The following is a 7,062-nucleotide window of genomic DNA, read 5'->3' on the forward strand; positions in this document are numbered from 1 at the left end:
AGTCAAGGATTTTGGAGGTGATTTCATCACTTACAATATCGAGGACGAACCTTTAACTTTCTGGCAAGCTATGGATTCTTCTGAGTCAAGGCACTGGAAGGGCGCTGTCAAGAGTGAAATTGACTCTATTGTTTCCAATGGAACATGGGAGTTGGTTGATCTCCCTCCTGGGTGTTCTACTATTGGGTGCAAATGGGTCTTTAAAAGGAAGTTGAACCCTGACGGCTCAATAGATAAGTACAAAGCTAGACTGGTAGCTAAGGGTTTTAAACAAAAGGAAGGAATTGATTATTTTGATACATACTCTCCGGTTGCAAGAATGGTAACAATCCGAATGCTTATAGCATTGGCTTCAGTCCATGGTCTTATCATTCATCAGATGGATGTAAAGACGGCTTTTCTTCATGGTGAACTTGAGGAAGAGATTTATATGGATCAGCCTGATGGATTTGTTGCATTAGGCAATGAAAGGAAAGTATGTAAGTTGATCAAGTCCATCTATGGCTTGAAACAAGCTCCCAGAGATTGGCATAAAAAGTTTAATGAAACTATATTGCCTTTCAGTTATAAGATTAATGAAAGTGATAAGTGTGTCTACACTAAAGTTAAAGGTAATGAGTGTGTTATCTTGTGCTTATATGTGGATGATATTTTATTGTTTGGAACCAATATTGAGATTATTAATGAGACTAAAGAATTCTTGAAAAGGCATTTTGAAATGAAGGATATGGGTGAGGCAAGTGTGATTCTTGGAATCAAATTGATTCAGTCCACTGAAGGAATAACCTTGACTCAATCTCATTATATAGAGAAATCTATACTTGAGAAATATGGTTATTCACAGTGTAGAATCGCTAGTACACCTTATAGTTCGAAAGTTGCCCTTGTCAAGAATACTTCAGGAGTGCCTGTGTCTCAGTTAAGGTATTCTCAGATTATTGGGAGCTTGCAGTATCTTGCTAACTTTACTAGACCAGATATTTCATATTCTGTGTCTAAATTGGCGAGATATACAAGCTGTCCAAACAGAACTCATTGGGATGCTCTTGATAGAGTACTTAGATATCTAAAAGGCACAATGTACCTTAGTTTACACTACAGGAGATTTCCTGGTATGCTTGAAGGGTACAGTGATGCAAGTTGGATAGCTAAGAAGTCTGGTTCCAATGGAGTGACTGGATACGTGTTCACCTTGGCTGGTGGAGCAATATCCTGGAAGTCAAGCAGACAGACTATTGTTACTCGGTCTACTTTTGAGGCTGAGTTGTGTGCACTTGATGCCACAGGGACGGAGGCTGAATGGTTACACGGACTTATGTCTGCAATACCTGTAGTAAGCAGACCGCTCCCTGTTATTGCTATTCACTGTGATAGTCGAACAACTATCGACAAGATTAGCAGTAAAAAGCATAATGCTAAGACTAAGAGACACATCCAAGTTAGACTCAAGTCTATAAGGGGTTTAGTGACTGATAGGATCATAGCTGTAGAGTTCATAGGAACTCAGAATAATATAGCTGATCCTCTTACTAAAGGACTGGAACCTGCAGTGGTCCTTAAGTCAAGGTTGGGGATGGGATTGTCAACCCATCATAATTCATCAACAGTGGGAACCCAATACACATGAGAGGAGATCCCTCGAAGTGTATTCAATGGGTAATAACAAGCTGTAAGGATGAGTTGGTAGTACCTTTGCTACATAGATGATACTATAGTATCTGAGTCTATCCCCTGTAAACCTAGAAGGTACTGACACTGCCAGAAAAGCAAGAGTGTTAAAACTCTGAATGGGATCAAGTCATTTGACGAGATAGAGGCAGTATATCTCTGGAGATGCCCAGCTAAGAGAATGTAATTGTGTGGTCGCAATTAGAGGATAGGGTTAATCCTTGAAGCAGTCGACGAACAGGATCGAGACATGACCATTAATGTCTCAAAGCCGTAGATTGGCACCATAACCTTTGACTTGTCGTCGTCTATGGAATATGGTTATATTAAACGGATTAAGATTCAAGGTGAAACATTCCATCTGAGTCCGATAGCCATTGAAGTAGAGGAATTAGGAGGGTTCAAACCTGGAAGGGTACCAACTCTGAAAAACAAGTCATGATGGGAAATTGATCACATTTCTGTATGGATTTGTGGGGGATTGTTAGAAAATTAGGATTTTAGAGCTTAATTTAATTATGTTCTTGATGTTAATCCTAAAATCTAATGATTGGAAATTGTTCAATGATATTTGAACTTAAATTTTCATGTATGGTTTTAAGAATTTTCTTAATGAAATCCATATGAAATGAGAGTTGAAAGTAGCTTGGAAAAGCTTGGAAAATTTGAGAATGTTTGTCCCACATTGAAATAAATAAAGGGGATTGTGTGCTTTATATGGTATTACCCACATGAGTAGTATACAACTACTAAGGTGTGTGATGGTCCATTGTGTTGTTGTGTGCTTCACGCACACACACACACACACACGCGCGCGCCCGCCCCGCCACGCACCGCACCGGACCGGACCGGGTCGGGTCGAAGGGAGATTTGGACGAATGTCTCGGCGTCTCACGTACGCGAGGCGACCTGGGCAAGGATTTTATTTATTTGAGAATTATTTTAATTCGAATTTATTTATCGGTGATTGGATTATTGGGCTGGGTTCTGAAATAGGCTAAGTAGTCTAAATATAATGAACCTGCAAATAATCTGATCTGTAACAAGTTCTGATATTAGAATCAGAACTTAAGAACTGATGAATAAAATCAGAACTTAACAAGTTCTGATATCAGAATCAGAACTTAAGTACTGATGAGTCGAATCAGAACTTAAGTACTGATGAGTTAAATCAGAACTTAACTTAAGTTCTGATAATAATGTGGGTGTTAATGTGAAAAGTTGTTACAAATAATTTAAATTCAAAAGCTGATCAGTTTTGATTTTTTCATTAATGAATTCAAAATCTGATCAGTTTTTATTTTTTATTAATGAAGCAGTTTAATTCAGACATTAAGTGTGTTGACAGTTTCATTTTTCCTCTCCTATAAATAGAGGCTAAACTGAATGAATAAAAATATACAACACACTACATTCTCATCTCTTCTCTTCAACCTCTCTGCATTTCTCTCCCACAAGAACTGAAGTGCTGATATTTTCCGGAGACTGAGGTGCTGGTCGAATTGGAGGTTTTGTTGCTGCTGTTAACATAAACTCCGAGCTGTTTTATCCTGGTGGAGATATTGCGCACATCCCAAACGCAGCAGGTAGGGGGCAATAATCTCTTCAAGACCAGCCAGGACTTCGAGCAAGGCCTGGTGACTCAGCTGTAATCATTTTCTTGGCGTTTTGTATCTGTAAACCTTTATTTCAGTCACTGTTGAAAGCTATGGTTTCGGGTACATCTTTCTTTCTCTCTACGTTATTTCAGGTACTGATTTTGTTTACCTGCATGTTTTGTTTTGTTAACTGTGGTCTTTGCCTAAACTTGTTAAATTCTTTATACACTTGCCTCTATGTTGCTATACTTGTTAGTGAGTTTCTCAACAATATGGATGATTTATTATTTTTTTTAATATTCATAGAGTTTGTAGTTATATTAGATACATGATTTATTTATATTAATTAAATAATATTTGTTTAAACTTTTTTTGGAAGGGGTTAACATATTTTTTAGGAAGGTGTTAACCAACCAACCAAACGAAACCATGTTTCTCTTATAATAATATAGTATAGATTAGGGTTGTACAGACGAACCGCTCAACCGCTCGCAACCGAACCGCATTTTGTGTATAATCGCGAAACGCGGGTTGGTTGTGAATTTAAATTTTAAAAACCGCTCATTCGCGATTTGTATGCGGTTTTAAATTCTTAAAAATCGTAACCGCAACCGCAAATCGCAACATATATTTATAATAAAATATATTTCCAAAAATATAGTTGATATCATATAAATTAATAAGTATACACATTTATTAACTAATCTTTGGTTAATGTTAGAACTTCGTTCATAAGATTCACAAATCATTATATGATATATAACCAAACAAATCGAAAATATAATCGACATGTAATTTTTTTTATTCTTTTCTTTTTTCTCTCACCTCCATATTTTTGTATGTTTTTAATATACTTGCTACACACTGAGCATTAGTTTGTATTTTATTTTGGAATCTAAATTTATTACGTAACTTAAACTTGAATTTATTAATATTCTGAATTTATTTTTTTGCAAATTATTAATTATTTTAAAATAAGTGGTTGAACCGCAAACCGATCCGCAATAACCACAAATTCGCAACCGCAATTGACGCGGTTAACCTCAACCGCAAATGCGGTTGTGGATGACAATTTTTTAAAATCGCTCTTCGCGATTTGGTTCGACTTTTACCCCAAAATTGATCCGATTCGATAACGGACACCCTAATTGATACCTTGGGAAGCTGTGGTTTCAGAAAGTTGAGCTTTATTTATAAAAACATAAGCAGCTAATAAAAGCTTAATTAATGGAAGCTAGGTGCTCTATAAAATATTCGATGGATTCGATTTTTGAAATGCGCATAACTTTTATGAATTTTTTATTATTAGAGTATATTTATTTATTAAAATTAAAATACTATATCAATTTAAATATGAATAATTATAAAAATTATGATATAATAAATATAGATTGGTTAATAATTAACTAATCTAATCATAATAATATATTAAATATAATTTAATATTATAATGCCTCTGATTTTTACTCTGATTAATCCTTTATATATACTAGCTTTACAACCCATGCGATGCACGGGTATTTATTAATATTTCTATACTATTTAAAATTAAATATTTTCTTTTTGATAATTACCTTATTAATATATTGATAGGGAATAAATAAATCCTGATTACGTAATTAATCTTGCATTAATTACACATGATTTGGGCCACAAGGCCTAATAAGAAGATGTATGACATTCAAACCAAAAAGGTTAACACATTGATCATGCCTGATGGACCAGATCAGGCCTGATGGAACAAAGAAGGCCCAAAACCCAGAATATTATTTAATTTCATAATTAATTAATAAGGGATAAGTAAGCTGACAAGATGAGTCCTAGTGGAGAAATAAATCCTTGTGGATTGGCCTCCAAGGAACCTGATGGGATAAGGAATCAACTTCCTACCTCTTAGGACTCCCAAGTCCATTCTAACTCTGAGACTTGCCCACCAAATCTCCTAATCCAAGTCCAATTCAAGGAATCCCAATATCTATATAAGGGGTCTCACCCCCACCAAATCAGGATTACATTTTTTGACTTGATCCTTGACGTACAACAAGATACGTAAGCATCTTATTAAGACAGATCGAGTCACGAAACACAAGAGCAGTCAAATCGAGCCTCGAAGCTCACGTTCCTTAGTAATAAATACAACAATTATTATACCTTCATTTTTGATCAGAGAATTAAGTCAGGCTTTTATTAAGCAGTTCATCAGCGGGAGAGTGCATGAGAAAAGTTCAGCATCCCTCATGAGCATTATGCAGGGAGCGAAGGAATTCTTGAGAGACTACCTGAATCGTTTCACGAAGGAAGCTTTAAAAGTCCCGGACCTTGATGATAAAGTAGTCATGATAGAACTGCAACAGGGAACTAGGGATGAGTTTTTCAAGATGTCCTTGGCCAAACGCCCCCTGAGAGCATGTTGCAGCTCCAAGATAGGGTCGGGAAGTACATCAAGGTGGAAGAGAGCATGAGGAAGACCGTAGTGAGCAACGAGCCCGCTGGAGGCAAGAAGTGGAAAACTAATCTGGAATATATCGCTAAGGACAAGTATCCTAGAACTGAGCAAAACCCTGATTCAACCCCTAAGAAAGGAGGACCTGGGCAAAAGTTTGCTGAATACGCTAAGCTGAATGCTCCTAGAAGCCAAATCTTGATGGAAATCGAGAAAGACCAAGATATTTGTTGGCCTAAACCCTTGAAGGCATATCCTGCCAAGCTAGACTAGAGCAAATATTATAGATTTCATAAAGATGTTGGTCATGACACCGATGAGTGTAGACAATTGAAAGATGAAATATAATTCCTCATTCGGAAAGGAAGATTGAACAAGTACACTGGGGAAGGAAGAGATAAGAATAACAATGGAAGAAAGAACTTTGAAGATCGTAGGAGGGACCAAGACGATTAGGGGCGGAATCCCCAGCCTAGAGGACCGGTGATAAATACAATCTTTGGAGGGCCACGACCCCGAGGGCCTGTGATAAACACAATTTTTGGAGGACCAACTGCTGTTGGATTATCCAGGAACTCCACGAAAGCTTATACTAGAGATGTTATGCATATTTTTGGAGAACCCCCGAAGAGGGCCAGGACAGGAGTAACAATGACTTTTGATGATTCTGATCTAAAGGGTGTAAAAATTTCCTCATGACGACCCGCTGGTCATAACACCGATATTAGGAAACAACCTGGTCAAGAGAGTCCTTGTGGATAATGGTGCTTCGGTGGATATCTTTCTCCATGACACCTTTTTAAGGATGGGTTATAATGACTCCTAATTGACCCCAACTGACATGCCGATATATGGATTTACGGGAATGGAGTGCCCCGTGGAAGGAATAATCAAGTTGCCAACCACCATTGGTCAGGAACCAAGGCAAGTAACACAAATGTTGGACTTTGTGGTGGTGAAGGCTAGTTCAACTTACAACGCTATCATGGGTAGAACAGGGATACATGCCTTCAAGGAAGTCCCTTCTTCCTACCATTCAGTTATGAACTTTCCCACCCGGAATGGGATTGGAGAATAGAGAGGAGATCAAAAAATGGCTAGAAGTTGTTATGTAGCCTCTCTGAGGGCAGATAGATTCGGGGGGCAGGTTCTGCCTATTGAAGATCTGGATATTCGAGAGAATGATGAGAAAAGAGGGAAGCTAGCTGAAGAATTGGTTTCAATTCCTTTAGCTCCTGAGGATCCTGAGAAAGTTACTTTCGTTGGAGCCATACTAGAGAAGCCCCTTAGAGGGAAGTTGGTGAAATTTTTGCAAGAAAATAGTGATGTGTTAGCATGGTCGGCAGCTGATAT

This window comes from Apium graveolens, chromosome 5 (assembly GCF_009905375.1).
Source record: "Apium graveolens cultivar Ventura chromosome 5, ASM990537v1, whole genome shotgun sequence".
Lineage (NCBI taxonomy): Eukaryota > Viridiplantae > Streptophyta > Magnoliopsida > Apiales > Apiaceae > Apium > Apium graveolens.